This window comes from Humulus lupulus, chromosome 7 (genome assembly GCF_963169125.1).
Source record: "Humulus lupulus chromosome 7, drHumLupu1.1, whole genome shotgun sequence".
NCBI classification, from domain to species: Eukaryota; Viridiplantae; Streptophyta; class Magnoliopsida; order Rosales; family Cannabaceae; genus Humulus; species Humulus lupulus.
Window position 1 is genome coordinate 44,250,694 of NC_084799.1, and position 16,700 is coordinate 44,267,393.

Genomic DNA, 16,700 nt, shown 5'->3' on the forward strand with positions numbered 1-16,700 from the left:
GTTGCCTACTTGAATAAAGCAAAAGATTTGTTGGCACAATTTGAAAAATATACTCTCCAGCAAGTACCTCGCGATCAAAACTCGAACGTTGATGCTTTGGCCAAGTTAGCAAGTGCCAAGGATGCTGACACACTGAATATAGTACTTGTTGAACAACTGTCCGCACCAAGCATCCAAGTAGAAGAAACCTCTCTGGTGATTCAGGCAGCGGATACATGGATGATTCCTTTCATTGAGTACTTGATGCATGGTGTGTTACCGATGGATAGAAACAAAGCCAGGATTCTTCAGCGGCAGGCTGCTAAGTTCATCCTGGTCGACGGAATTTTGTACCGAAGAGGATACTCTATGCCACTCCTCAGGTGAATTTCAAAAGAAAAGGCCAAAGAATTGATGAGAGAGGTCCATGAAGGCTTTTGTGGGGACCATGCTGGGGGGCAGAGTTTATCGAAAAAGATCCTAAGACAAGGATACATCTGGCCAACAATGAATGAAGACTCGGTGGAATTTGTTCAAAAATGTGACAAGTGCCAAGATTATCCAAGATTCCGCGAGCAACCTCTAATGAGCTAAAACATATGCAAAGTCTGTGGCCATTCACAGTATGGGTTATAGACCTAATTGGATCTTTGCCCACAGGGAAAGGCGGCGTCAAATACGTCGTGGTGGCTGTTAATTACTTCACGAAGTGGGCCGAAGCTGAGCCACTTAAAACCATAATGACCAAGAAACTGCTGGATTTTGTGGTCAAGAACATTGTGTGTCGCTATGGATTGCCAAGAAAAATTGTCTCAAACAACAGCACGCAGTTTGATAGTGATCTGTTCACGGATTTTTGCGAGCATCATGGAATTATCAAAAGCTTTTCTTTAGTTGCTCACCCGTAGGCAAACGGGCAAGTCGAGGCTATCAATAAAACACTGAAGGATACTCTGAAGAAAAGGCTTGAGGAAGCAAAGGGGGCATGGCCAGAGCAGTTGCCTGAAGTCCTCTGGTCGTACAGAACATCCCATCAAACAGAAACCGGCCATACTCCATTTTCCCTAGCTTATGGATATGAGGCTATGCTGCCTGTTGAATTAGATCTGTCATCGCATCGACGGATAGCATACGATCAAAATTCCAACATTCAGTTATTGATGGAATCATTGGACTTGATCGACAAGAAACATGAACAAGCCCAACTCCGAGTAGCAGCTGTTAGGAAAAATAGTTTTGCCTCAATGGAAATAGGTAAGAATATTACAACTCTATGCAAAATATTACAAATAAATAATGATTGATTAAATAAAGTTACAACTCTATAACTGAAAATACAAATAAACAAAGAAAAAAAGAAGAAGAAGAAGAAGATGATGATGATGAAGAGAATAGTAAAAGTACAACTCTATGCAAAAGATTACAAGTATAGTAAAGGTGTTTGAAACAAAAGAAAAGAAGATTACAACTCTAAACAAAAGTTACAAGTAAATAAAATAAGAAAATAAGAAGAAAAGCAATAGAGAAAAATGTAAGAACAAAACAAAAGGAAACTCTCACTTACACAACCTAAGTGAAGAGGGTTGGGGATCACCAACTTGAACAAGGTTTAAAACCTTTGTCCAAAAGCTTATTTCCCCCTAACTCAAGCACTAAGGGATCTCTCTCAGATATTGGAAAAGCTTTCTGGAATTATCAAGCCTCAAGGTGTTTCTAGCCAAGTGCTCCAATGGATAGAAATGTTGTGTCTTTCAAGTGAGCTATAGGCTCTTATTTATAGAGTTTAGAGACACCCTTTGAATTTCAAATTCCACCAACCCCCATGGCTGTTTCCAATGATTAATTGGATTATTATGGAATTAAAAATGAAATTTGGGAGTTATTTGGGTTTTTTGAGCCGTTCAACAAAGATTGAAAAAACTGAAAAATTGGTCAGATTTACACCTGTGGCCACGGCTAGGGACATCAGTGGCCGCGGCAACTACTCTCTGTCCCACAGGCCGCGGCCACCAACTGAATGTTGGTGGCCGCGGCCACTGACCAATTTCAGCACTTGAAAATGTGTTGTTTTTCCAAACGGTTCCAAACCCACCCAAATGATTTTGTAACCCTCAAAACACATTATTTGGTTAAAATCATATCTCTAACAGCCATTTCACATATGGCTTTATGAAATTCATCTCAATATTGTGTAACACCAAATATGTTACATATTTGGATATATCTCATATATCTAAATATTGTAACTCTCTATTATATGTAGGGCTGGCAATTCGTGTAAACGTGTTAGATTCGTTTCAACACGATTATGACACGACACGATTAAGGTAAACACGAACACGACACGATTATTAAATGGGTCAACACGACACGAACACGATAACATGATTATGACACGATTAATCATAACTTTACGAAAAAAATCATAAAACCTATGCAAAGTATTTGTGTTATCGTGTCTGACACGATTATGACACGACACGATTAAGGTAAACACGAACACGACAAGATTATTAAACGTGTCAAAAACTCAAACACGAACACGACACAATTATTAAACGTGTCGTGTTCGTGTTTACCTTAATCGTTTCGTGTCGTGTCATCGTGTCGTGACCCAAATTGCCACCCCTAATTATATGTGACACTCTTTGTCACATTTATTTAATCTAAAAAATTATATTATAATATAATATAATATTACATTATATTATAAAATAATATAACAGCAGCTTACTAGTAAAAGGTCGCCCGGTATTTCAATTCTAAAGTACGTGAAAGGAAATTTAATGTGGGACATCTAGTCCTTAGAAGAGTCTTCCTCAACACCCGCGACCAAGCCGCCGGGGTACTCGGACCTAACTGGGAAGGACCGTACCAAATCGAAGAAGTCCTCCATCCAGGCACTTACAAACTTGCCCGCTTAAATGGAGATCTCATTCCTCGTTATTGGAATGGAGAACACCTACGCAAGTACTATCAATAAACAATTATTCTTAAAGAATTGGCTTGTATTAATTTTACTTTTTACAAGTTTATGAACAAGGGTTTGTCATTTTTTGTGACTAATCGCTTGTAAGTGTAAGATCATTTTATTGATCACTCGTATAGACAGGATTGTCCATCTATTACGAGAAATAAAAGGAACTGTGCGCAGCCAGTCAATCTTGCCAACTATTGTATTTATTGCAAGTATTTTCTCATTACGTGTGTTGTTTTGCTATATTTTCTTTTTTACAAGTATTTATTCCGAGCAGGACTGTTCGAACAGGTCTTAGTCAAGGCAAGTGACTGAGGACCTAAAGCTCCTCAATCACTTGGGGGCATATAAGGTATCTAGTAAGCAAAGCATATCAAAAGGTATGTAAACACACGAGCAAAATAAGTGAAAGCATGCTAGGGTACTTAGAGTATTTTTCAAAATTTTGTTATTTTGTGAAATCAAACCAAAGTACTATGCTAAATTCGGTCATGCGAACAAATGTTATAATAAAATGCAAGTATTATAATATCAAAAATGAATCCCTTTACACTGCAAGCAGTTACTGCTTGGATGTAATTGTCTATTAAAAGAAAAGTTGCCCGTGCAGCAATAAAAATGTAAATTGTCTTTACTACAGGATAAAATTAAAGAAAAACAAAAATACTACGAGGCAGGAGGGTCTTGAGGATTTTCCTGGTCGACAGTGGTTCCAACTTCATTTTACGCGCCTTCAATTCCTGTGGCTAGGGAGATTTATGGGGAGGCAGGAATGTTGGCTCTCTCTTCTTCCTCCAGGAGAGCAGTGCACCAGGCTATTTCAGTTCGCCTCAGATGCTCAGAAAGATAATTGAAGTTGTCCCCATGATTGTGCTTCCAGAACTCATAAAAGCAATGGAAGGTGGCTCCCCTATACCTCTCCAAGTTGCTAGCATTAGTCTCCTCGAGCTCCTTGACACACCCCTCTAGCTCCTCAGTCTTATTTCTGCTTGCGATCAGCTCAGCCTCAAGTTGTTTGGCCTCTTGAAAGTTAAGTTTAGCACACTCCCTAAACTTCTCTTTGTCTTCATTGGCTTTGGTTAGGGTAGTCTGATACTGTTGAAGCTCTGTGGCCAGCTTGGAGTTTTGCTCGAGCAGTTCAGTGTTTTTCCCGAGCAGTTCAACATTTTTCCCCTCGAGCACCTTAACCTCCTCAATATGCTTGGCGTCGGATTCTTGGGTCTGGGTGACCAAAGGCCCCGTGCGACACCAGCCAGCAGTCATAGTCAGCATTCCCTACGATCAGATAAAGAGATAAGATGATGGTAGAAAATGACAAAGTAAAATAAATAAAGCTCAGCAGTAGAAAGCAACTTACACCGGCTATCTCGTTCAATGCTCGGTTTATTATCTGATCGGCCTCCATGGATTCTGTGCCGATGATGGACTCTTGGCTGCATTTGTGCTTTGAGAGTTTGTATATTCTCTCTTTGGCTGAGCTGACCACGGTGCTTGTCAGGACATCTCCAGGTTGATCGTGAAGTGTCAGGTCGGCAGGTGCTGGAGGGGTAGGATTCTGGTCGGATGGCGCAGGGGGAGACGTCTGGTCGAGTGGAGACAGAGGGGCATTTCCCATGAGGGAGCGGTGGCTGGAGGATCCCCAGTCCGGACCTTTTTTGTTGAAGGAGCCTTGCTGCTCTCTCCACGGTGTCACTTGCTCTCCTTCTTCTTACTGGAAGGAGCAGCAGGTGCGCTGTAGCGGTCAAACATATCTCCAGATGACATATCTGCAAGTAAGGAAACATTGTGAGCAGTTATACATATGTATAGATGGAGTTGAAAATGAGAACAAGGAAATTATAAGTAAAATACCCGAGCTATAACTATTGGTCGCTACATTACTTACTGAACTACTGCTACACTCACTCACTGCCTGGAAGAAATATGAATTTAAATTGGGTGTGTACTTAAAGTTTCCGTCCCAGTCAAATAAATGACAGGGAATGGGCAAACTGTCTAAGAGTGAGAAGACAATATCGTTCTCATCTGAAAACTCTTCGATGGGTGCAAGGTGTTTGAAAAGCTTTCTTTTTTCCCTTTTCCATAGGGGCAGGGGGAGCGTTTGCTCACAGGGTGCTGGAAGGTTCCCTGATTGTCACCCTAGTTGTCCTCCTCCTTAGAGGTTGTGACACGTCTTGGAGCTGCTCGGGAACTTCTTCACCAGTGGCCCTTCCCGCCGTTGATTCCCTCACATCCTGGTGAGGTGCCAGAAGACCGACCAGCCTTAGGTTGGCTTCAGTGACCAGCTCTTTGATGCTTTTCTCTATGTCAGTCATGCTGGCCAGGGATGTCGCTCGAATCTCCATTTCTGGAGTAGGAGTTGGTCGTTCCCATGGACCTAAAGAGTACTAATTTTCTAAGGAGGATGTAGATATAATAAAAATAAATAACGACCAGAGAATAAAGAAATTACCTCCTTGGGTGAAGGCTAGGTTGTTGGCAACCAGATCAATAGTCAAAAAGTACTCCTGGAAGTACTTTCCTACATTGGACTTGTAGGTAGTCTCACTCAAGAAGATGCGAGTCGATTCCTGGTGACAAAAATGAAAAAACCCTGTGTTGTCTTGGTTGGGGTTGGATTTAAGATCGAACAAGTAGTTGATCTCATGTGGCGTAAGGACAGGCCACTTTTTATGGCTATATAGGATATAGAGAGCAGAGAGCATTCTATACCCGTTTGGAGTTATTTGGAAAGGAGAGACCCCAAAATAATTGGCCACTCCCTGGAAAAAAGGATGAAGAGGCAAGATTGCTCCTGCCTCAATATGGTATCTCGACCAGGCGCTGAAGGCGCCGCTAGGCAGGTTTGCCCGCTGGTCGTTGGTGGGTTTGAATAAAGTTACCGCAGGAAGTCTGTACTTCCTGAGGTAATTGGTTAGCATCCTAGCAGTAATTTGGCTAGGAGGAGCAACGTACCATTCGATGTCTGGTCGAAGGACGTCCCGGGGTTGGGCCTGTGTTTGGATTTCAGGATGAGTGTTTTTGGCTCTGTCGCTCGTCGAAGGAATTTCAGCCCGAGGAGCAGGCTGATTTTTTGAAGGGTTGGTTGATTTCTTTTTCTGGGTAGTCGATTTTACTCGGCCCATGTTTTGCGGTCTGGTTGAGGGATTTTCTGAAGGGTTTCAAGAGAAAGGAATTTCTCGGATTAACAACGATGGTTGTTCTTCGTCTTCAAGCAGTTGCACCAGCAGGTCGTCGTCGATTGGCCTCTCACCTCCCCACGGATCTTGCATGAAAATCTGCGAACAGAGAAGGGGAGATGAGAATTTATGGCCAAAAAACCAAGAAGTATGAAAGTTGGAATAACGTTGCTCGTGTATAAAAGTTAAGCTTCTATACGACCAGCAGCATTCTGACAAAAACACTAAATCCTATGTGAACGGTTTGGAAAACGGATCAAAAAGTAGAGGTAAAATGATTTTCAGGAGAAACTTTTTCGACTCTGAAGGGGCGGGAAAAACCCAGTTTTTCTACAGGCTTAAAATGGAATTTTTGCTTCGATTTTACGCCCTAAATTAGCTGTCTTGACTACCAAACTGATTCCTAACCCCAGCAAAGTGTTATTTTCCTACCATATTAAACGTAGATTAGCATACCCATTTACCCTGAAACAAGTTTGTCAAGAACTCATAATTTAAAATGAAGGGAAGACAGATATTGCACGGCATCTCAAAGAATGAAAGGTTTGGGGAACTTACTTGGATGAATGTCGAAGTAAATGTCTGAAACGTTAAGGCAAAGTCTCCGGCTAAAAATTCTGCAGATCGTGAAGGATTGTCCGAATTCCTGAATTGTCGTGCCTTGTTCTTCAGAGTTCTTGAGGAAAGAGTAAAACATAAAAAGTAATTTTGAGGGGGTACTTATATTGAGTAAGGGGCAGTTACCTAGGCAATCATAAAGGGTAATTTTTTGAGGCATGGGTAAGTGCAATAGCCGTTAGACCACTTTTGGGAAACCAAAAAGACATGATTAGTTGCCTTTTTCGAGAAGGCATGGATGACTCTACCAGATTGGACGGGGCAGGCGAAAGGTCGGTCACCTAAGTTTACTTTATGTTGGTCGCAGTAAAATAAACTTTGGGGGAGGGGGGCAAATGTTTACCCAAAAAATGGCTCCCGATGACGTGGCAATATTTTCTTACACGTGGCGGTTTCGAGTGAAGAGATCCTATTCGACCATCGACCAGATAATTATTGATTCGTCAAGTCTCTTGATGAGGTGCGACCAGTATGGTCGCATACTCTCATTTACTTCCTTTGGGATACGCAATCTTGTAATAATTATATTGATAATGTTTCCTTTTATTACCTTGATATGCTGATAGTAATTGTAATTAAGGCCCATTAGCCCATGTAACCCTCTTGAGCCCTATAAATAAGAAGATGAGGGCTCAAGGAAGGGACTTCTGGACTTTTGAACTTTTAATATTTGTATTCAGAGAGAAAAGCATAGTGTGATTATCCACCAAAATTGTAATCTTCCTAAGGCTTGTGAAACTCAAAAACCCTAGTTCTTTGATCACATTAGTGGGATTCAATATCAATAAGAACACTAAGTGGACGTAGGTCATTACCATCTCATTGGGGCCGAACCACTATAAATCTTTTGTGTTATTTACTTTTCATTTGATTTTCTTCTTGTTTTCATCTCATTTCCTGTCGTTATTTTGACTCTGTGTCGTTGGCCAAATCAAGGGTCAACAGAATTCAAATGACAAACAACCTTTAGGATTTACAAGAGAAAGCTCAAAGAACAAAATGACAACTAACTAGAAATGATAAATAAGAAAATGAACTATAATGATAATAACATTGTTTTTTTTATTTTTGAATACAATTACACAAAATAATAATAATAGAAATATTTTCTTTTTCAACAACTACAAAATAATAGGGGAAAGTGTTGCTCTTGTTTTCTTTTTTTTCATTTATTTAGTATTTTTTTTATTTTTTTTTCATCATTCTTTTCCCCTTTTTTTATTTATTTTTTTTTTCATTTTTTAACACAAAAATAAAAAGGAAAATACAAATAAAATACACTAAATGGAACACAAATTTAAAATTTATTACAAAGACTCATTCTATATGAAAAACATCCCTCTAGTAAATGTCACGTTTCCAAAGATGTGACTTTACCATGTCAAATGATCAATAAAAGTTCAAAAAGTTGTTTTCTCAACTCTCACAACTCACAAAGAAATGAAAAACTTTAAACTTGAAATTTTTCTCAACTATTTGTGTTAACAACCAATTTATCATATGTTTGGAAAGTGCACAAAAGAACTCTGAAAATCACTTCTTAATAGTTAAACATAGTAAAAATTGACTCAAACCAACAAGTTGTACTCATGCTTGGATAAGTTTGAAAAAAAAATTGACTTAGAAATTCAACTCGACAATAAGATTTTCCAAATGAAAGCTAATGCGTGCTCACCACCCCCAACCATAAATCAGATAGTGTCCTCAATGTCAAAATGAATAATCAATGAAAAGGAGTAGGGAATGAGAACACATGTCCATGAGGCGAGAGCGTAAATAGCCTGGTAATAATACCCCAAAACAAACAAAATACAAAAACGAAAAACATACAAAAATAAAAGAAAGACAGAAAAATAAAGAGAAAAATAAAAAGAATGAACAAACAAACCATTCAAAACTTTAGAGTGTATAGATTGGGTCCTTAAGAAGGACCTCTTCAACATGACTCACACTCTCAATGTAATGCTTCAGTCTTTGGCCATTAACTCAAAAAATTCTCCCATCGGTTGAGTCTTCGACCTCAACAGAACCGTTGGGAAATACTTGCTTCACTACAAATGGACCAGTCCATCGCGATCGTAGTTTACCGGGGTGCAAGTGCAAGCAAGAATCATACAGATGCACTTTATGATTGGGCTCAAAGTGTTTTTGTGGGATTTGTTTATTGTGGGAGATTTTCAATTTCGCTTTATAAATCCTAGAATTGTCATATACATCGTTTCTCAAATCCTTAATTTTGGAGAATTGGAGTTTGCGATTTATACCTGCGGCATTCAGATCAAAGTTTAGGGGTTTGATAGCCCAATACACTTTATGCTCGAGCTCAACAGGTAAATGACAGGCTTTTCCAAAGACAAGCCGATAGGGAGACATCTCAAGAGGGGATTTGAAAGCAGTGTGGTATGCCCAAAGAGCGTCTAGAAGATGTGTAGACCAATCTTTGCGGTCGGGATTTACTGTCTTTTCCAGAATGTGCTTTATCTCCCTATTGGCTAACTCAGCTTGACGATTATTCTGCGAAGGATAGGCATTTGCAACCTTATGAAGTACACCGTACTTGCGCATAAAAGCTTCAAAAGATTTGTTGCAAAAAAGAGTGTCTTGATCACTGATGATAGCGCGAGGGGTACCGATCCGTGATAACACATTTTCTTTCAAGAATTTGACAACTGTAGCATTATCATTGGTTCGGCATGGTACAGCCTCGACACATTTGGAAACATAATCCACAGTGAGAAGAATGTAAAGGTAGCCAAAAGAAGGTGGAAATGGCCCCATAAAGTCTATCCCCCAACAATCAAATATTTCGATAACAAGAATTGGGTTCAAGGGCATCATGTGCTGACGGGATAAGGAACCTAACTTTTGGCACCTTACGCAAGAACGACAGAAATCATTGGTGTCTTTGAACAGAGTGGGCCAGTAAAGACTGCATTGTAAGATTTTTGCAGCGGTTTTCTTCACAGAAAAGTGACCATCACAAGCATCATTGTGGCAAAAATTCAGCACACTAGACACCTCATCGTCGTGGATGCATCTTCACATGATTTGGTCGGGGCAATACTTGAATAAGTATGGGTCATCCCAAAAGAAATTGCGCACCTTGACCAGAAATTTGCGTTTGTCTTGTGAACTCCATTCAGATGGGAGTTCACCTGTTATTAAGTAGTTTACAATGTGAGCATACCACGGTAACTTAGCAACAAAAATCAATTGTTCATCGGGGAAATCATCATGAATAGGTAGACCGTCAGCGGAATCGCTAAATTCAAGTCGGGACAAGTGGTCCGCGACGACATTTTCAACACATTTCTTGTCTTTTATCGTTAAAAATGTGAAAATTTATTATTTATAATCAAAACCAAAAATATCAGATTTGTTTTTGCATTTAAAATTTTTTTTTTAAAATAAGATATTTTTGTTGGTTAAGATTTAAATAATTAGATATTTTTACAAAGATTCAAATTCAAATTTAAAAATAGACTAACAAAATTAATTTTTAAATTTTTAAAATATTAGAATTAAGTTATCAGATATTTAAGATGTTTTCTTTTAAATACTTTATATTTTTTTATTAAATTTTTATTTGAAAATACAAATATCTTTTTATTCTATAGTTCTTAATATTTAAATTATTTGAAAATTTGTTAGTTAGATATTTTTATTGATATTTGAATTTGATTAACTGTTTTGAGATATTTTAGGGTTGATATAACTGTTAATATTTTTTTTTAATGGTTAAAGTATTAGCTAATAGTTGTAACAACACAAGATATTTTTGAAAAATAGTTAAGATATTGATTTTAAAATTTAAAATTGGTTAAATTTTGAAAAATATTTTTTTCAACCATTTAATAAATGTGATTTAAATTACTTTGGTTAATTGTTGATAAATCCTATTTAAATTAAATTAATATTTTTCAAATTAACTTAAAACTAAGTTGATTGTTGATAAATGAAATTCAAATTAACTATTGTTAATTGTTGATAAATTTCATTTAAATTGACTTGTTTTTTGTTAAATTTAATTAATTTGAATTTTTTGATAAATTCTAGAAATTAATTGTGGTATTTTTGTAAATGAAATAAATTGTGGTCTTTTTGCATAAATTCATAGAATTTCTCATATAGTAACATGATTAGGCCCATCTAATTATAACATGTCTATTTGCACTATATGTGGTATTTTTGCAATTGGGCTTAGATATATATAGTGGCCCATATGTTTGTTAGTTATATGGATTTTGCCAAATAAAATATTCATAAAATGATAGGTTTTATTTGGGCCCATTAGAAAATGTAAAGTTTAAATTCCTCTCTTGTGGGTGATTCCACTTGTGAAGGCTCATTTGTTTTACATGACTATAGTGGGCCTAATCAATAAAACGAATGTTTAAATTCATGTCTTTTGGACCTTGTATGGAAGTTTGGGGGCCTTTGTAGTGGGAATGACATACTGGACTCAGCCCTCCTCCATACAAACCCAATTGTTAAGGCTCATTTACCTGAGTAGGACTTAATTATATATGTTCATTATATTAGTTAAACCTGAATATTGATTAGCAACAAATTAATTCTAAATTAATTGAATTTGCTTCAATATGACACTTTAGAATTAATAAGAAATTATAGGACTTTGGTTTTAAAAATTCTAATTTTACAATTTTTGGAGAACCATAGTGTACGCCCTGGTTTTCCCACGGGCTGATTAGCAAGCCGAGCTGCGGACTAATCATGATTATCTCATGGACTCCCCTAAAACCGGAGCTTCTGTCGTTAGCTCGAGGAAGCCCCAAGGGCTCGCCTCCATTTTCCAAGACTAGAGCAGGCCCCCTGAAGGCCGAAGGTCGAGTCCAGTATGCAGCTCGCGGTACGAGTTGGATATGGAGCTATGACCCTTTGAGAATTCAACACACTTAAGGTAAACGTGCATATATCAGGCATCACGTGTCTGATATCCCCCTGACTTCTCGGACACGCAGCAGGAACGTGCGTGTTCAGACACCCACGATTGGGTTGGGCCGTGCGGCCCATTACTTCCTTGCCTATGGATTTGACCACACTTATGTGTCAGGTTTAGGAATTAATCATGAATGTTACAAAATTGATACGACAAGTAAGAAGGTCACGGGATGACCTCCCTACCAACTTCCAGGTGCCTTCTCCTATAAATATGGAGACCCTGGGAGTTGATAGGGGTTGGAAAAATAATCTCTTGTAAGAAATACTTTGTAACCAAATACTCAGTATAGATCAATAATATTGACTAGTGGAGTAGAAGGATTTTAACCTTCGAACCACTTAAAAACCGTGTCTTGAGTCACCCCTTTCATCCTCGAAGATCATATATCAATTTTGGTTCACTTTTAGCACTAATCCTTTTCTCTCCTTCTCTTAATTACCTGTTGGCGAAGAACCACGTCAACACATAGTCATTAATTTTCGAACATAAATAATAAAAATACTATTTTTTTTAATTTTAATAATGAGCTTATTTTAAGAATTTGTATTCGATCTCCACCGTTGGTTTAACAACGTCAATAACTTAATGGGGCCTCGAGATGCTTTGATTCGTCCCCCTACGGAAGGTGTTCATTAGTTATTTTGACAAGGTTAGATTTCGAAATTATGGGTCAAAATTCTACTAGACTCATCCCAACGGTGACTACTAGGACTAAATCTATGATTATCGAAACAGTGGGTCTAGCTCATAAAATAAGAGATTTTGTTTTCTTATTTTGATCAAATAGTAGGTTGTCAATAATGGTGTCCATTATTAAATGAGTTTACAACTCTATTTAACTAGTGGTATTTTTTTACTCTCGCCAACCGGGACAACGATATCATAGAATAGTTAAAAACCTAAAGAAATAGAGATATGATTATTTTGGTATTTTTTCCTCATATCTTACATATTTTTGGTATATGTTATGATGTTTCTTGAAATTTGTGTGAATAGGAGTTTTATTGAGCAAATGTGATTGATTTTTATAATTATTCATAATTTTTAGTTTTAAGTTAAGTAGTGTCTGTGTCTACTCTTATCCCCTCTCAACTTTCGATGGAGAAACTCACTGGAGAAAACTTCCTTAAATGGAAGCAAAACATCAACATTGTGTTGATTGGTGATAACTCTGAATTCATCATGACTGAGGAATCCCCAGAACGAGCACCATGTCACGTTCGTGATGGCACCGTCAATGCTCATGATGGCACCGTAAATGCTTGGATAGCACCGTCTCCGCACATATGTATTTTTTATTCTGAATTTTAGTAGAAATTTAATTTAAGTTTCCATGTTGCAATTAGAACAATTTGTTATGCCTTTCATAAGTTCTAATATATCTATTTCCTTCAATGGATCACAATTGTGTATTGCATGTTTGGAAAACGGGCTTTATATTTTGCGACCTAACAAACCCCTCACTCTTAACAATGATTCATTCAAAGTAGCTAAACCTAGGACCAATAAACGCCAAAAGACTGATAACGATAAAATGACGTATTTATGGCCCTTGAGACTAGGTCACATTGGCTATGATAGGATTCAAAGACTTACAAATGACGGGCCTTTGAGGGAACTCACCTTAGGTGAATTACTTGTCTGTGAATCTTGTCTAGAAGGCAAACTGACCAAGCGTCCATTATTTGCAAAGGGTGATAGGCCCAAAGAACCACTTGGACTTGTGCATTCAAATGTTTGTGGACCTTTGAATGTACAAGCCAGGGGTGGTTTTGAGTATTTTGTCACTTTCATTGACGATTACTCTAGATACTCATGTCTTTACCTAATGCATAGGAAATTAGAAACATTTTCAAAGTTTCAGGAATTCCTAGCGATGGCTTAGAACCAATTAGGTAAAACGTTAAAGATCTTGCGATCTGATAGGGGTGGAGAATATTTGGATATGCAGTTCCAAGATCATTTAACTGAACTTGGACTTTTATCACAACTTACTGCCCCAGGCACTCCGCAACAAAATTGTGTGGCGGAACGCCAGAACAGAACTTTATTGGGAATGGTTAGATGCATGCTTAGTTACTCAACTCTACCAATTTCATTCTGGGGACATGCAATTGAAACCGCAAATGACATTCTCAATGTCATGCCATCTAAATTAATCCCCAAAACATCTTTAGATCGCTAGAATGGTTGTGAACCAAGTTTACGCCATTATAGAATCTAGGGGTGTCCCGCCCACGTCCTGAGGAAAAAGGAGGGAAAGCTAGAACCACGAACTGAAGTTTGCATGTTTGTTGGCTATCCTAAAGGTACTCAGGGTGTACTTTTCTATAGTCATTCAGAAAAGAAAGTGTTTACTTCTACGAATGCTACTTTTCTGGAAAATGACTATGTCTAAAACTTCAAACCATGCAGCAAAGTAGTTTTAGAGGAGATGGTTAAAGAATTAACTCCAACCAATGTTCCATCATCATCAATGCGAGTTGATGATGAAATTCCCACTCTTCATGTCCAACCGACGCAAGTTGATTTAAATGAAGAAAATACCACTGTTCCTGAGCAAACAGTCACGGAGCCTCGTCGTAGAGGGAGGGTTTCTAGGAACCCAGTTCGATATGGTTTGGATGGTGAAACCAATATGGTTTTTGGTGACATTGGTGATGATGATCCATTGTCTTTCAAACAAGCAATGGCTAGCCTTGAAAAGGAACTATTGCTCGAAGCCATGAAACAGGAAATGGAGTCCATATACTCACATTCCGTTTGGGATCTTGTGGAAGCACCTAGTGACTTTAGGGCCATGGGGTGCAAGTAGATCTACAAGAAGAAACGAGGTGTTGATGGAAATATCGAGACTTATAAAGCTCAATTAGTGGCAAAGGGTTATACCCAAAAAGAAGGCGTTGACTATGAGGAAACTTTTAGTCCGGTAGCCATGATCAAGTCCATTCGCATCCTCCTATCCATAGCAGCCGCTCTCGACTATGAGATCTGGCAAATGGATGTCAAGACAACTTTTCTTAATGGAAAGCTTGATGAAGTCATTTATATGGATCAGCCAGAAGGTTTTAAAGTAGCTGGACAAGAAGGAAAAGTTTGCAAGTTGAATAGGTCCATTTATGGACTTGAGTAAGCTTCTCGTTCCTGGAATCTTAGGTTTGATGAAATAATCAAAACCTATGCCTTTAAAAAAAAAATATTGATGAGCCTTGTGTTTACCAACTGAAGGCAAATCAAATAGTGGCATTCCTGGTTCTTTATGTAGATGATATCTTACTCATTGGAAGAAATGTTAAGAAATTATTAAATGTGAAGAATTGGATGAGCACTCAATTCCAGATGAAGGATTTGGGTGAAACAAGTTATGTTCTAGGTATCCAGATCATCGGGGATAGAAAGAATAGACTCTTAGCTCTATCGCGAGCAACTTACATAGATAAAGTGCTTGAACGTTTCTCAATGACAAATTCCAAGAAATGATGTTTACCGTCCCGCCATGGAATTCATCTTTCAAAGAAGTAGTCTCCCCAGACTTCTGAAGAGGAAGATGCAATGAGAAAAATTCCTTACACATCTACAGTTGGAAGTTTGATGTATGCCATGTTGTGTACTAGACCAGATATCTGCTATGCAGTGGGAGTAGTGAGCAGGTATCAGTCAAACCCAGGACCAGAACATTGGATAGCAGTTAAGCATATCCTGAAATATTTAAGGCGGACTACGGATTATATGTTAGTCTACAATAATGGTGTTCTGAACCCTGTAGGCTACACCAATTCAGATTTTCAGACTGATGTCGATGACAGGAAGTCTACTTCTAGAATGGTGTTTACTCTTGGGGTGGAGCTGTGATATGGAGAAGCGTAAAGCAATCTGCAATCTCAGATTCCACCATGGAGGCTAAGTACATAGCCGAGTTAGAAGCAGCTAAGGAAATAGTCTAGCTAAAGAAGTTCTATTCGGATCTTGGTGTTATTCCAGAAATGGATAAACCATTTGTGTTGTTTTGTGACAATACAAGAGCGATAGCCAACTCGAAAGAACCTCGAAGTCACAAGAGGAGTAAGCATATAGAAAGGAAGTATCACATTATTCGAGAATATGTGGCCAAGGGAGATGTGAAGGTTATGAAGATTGCATCTAAAGACAATCTTGCAGATCTGTTTACAAAGACACTACCAGAAGCTACATTTGATAAGCATATCAAGGAAATGGGATTAGTAGAATTAAGGCATTAGTTTCAATTAGTGCAAGTGGGAGTTTGTTGGGGTTTTATGCCCTAATTAAAACCCAATTTCTTTGTAATCTCATTTTATTATCAATAAAATAATATAAATCATTTTTTGACTTGGTCAACCACTTTGCTCACATGTTTTATTTTCATGATTATTTTTTTAATATATACTTTTATTAAATCCCGAGCATATAGCTAATCGTATTTATAGTGACGAAATCACAGTGGAATATAAATATGATTATATATTCAAAATAAGTTAGTCCTAAGATTAGTCAGTGCACAAGATTTACACTGACTTGCCAATCTACGATATGAACTACTTACACATTATGGTGTTATGTTCTTTCCAGAACATTAGCAAAATAGATAAGATCGGATGTATTTGTTACATCGGACAGGACCGATATTGACAGTTGATAAGATAGTCAATTCAATCTCAATTCTGAGTGGTTTGTATTCTAATTGATTGTATGATTTGAGTTCTTTGACTTGTTCGTTACCAGCTTACCCTACGGACTAACCCATACTTACATCTTGGGAACTCGGTAGTATAATCAAGTGGGCGTGTTAATCAAAGATATGAACATCTATAGCTTCTGATGAGGAAGTGAAACGATGGTTTCCTTTTAGTTTGGTTCAAGGTGTAAAATGATAGAAATCTCATTTCAGTAATTAGATTAGTTTACTGAAATATCATTTACAAGGAACTAAGTGTTTTAAGGATAAAATACAATGAGGGGTAAAACG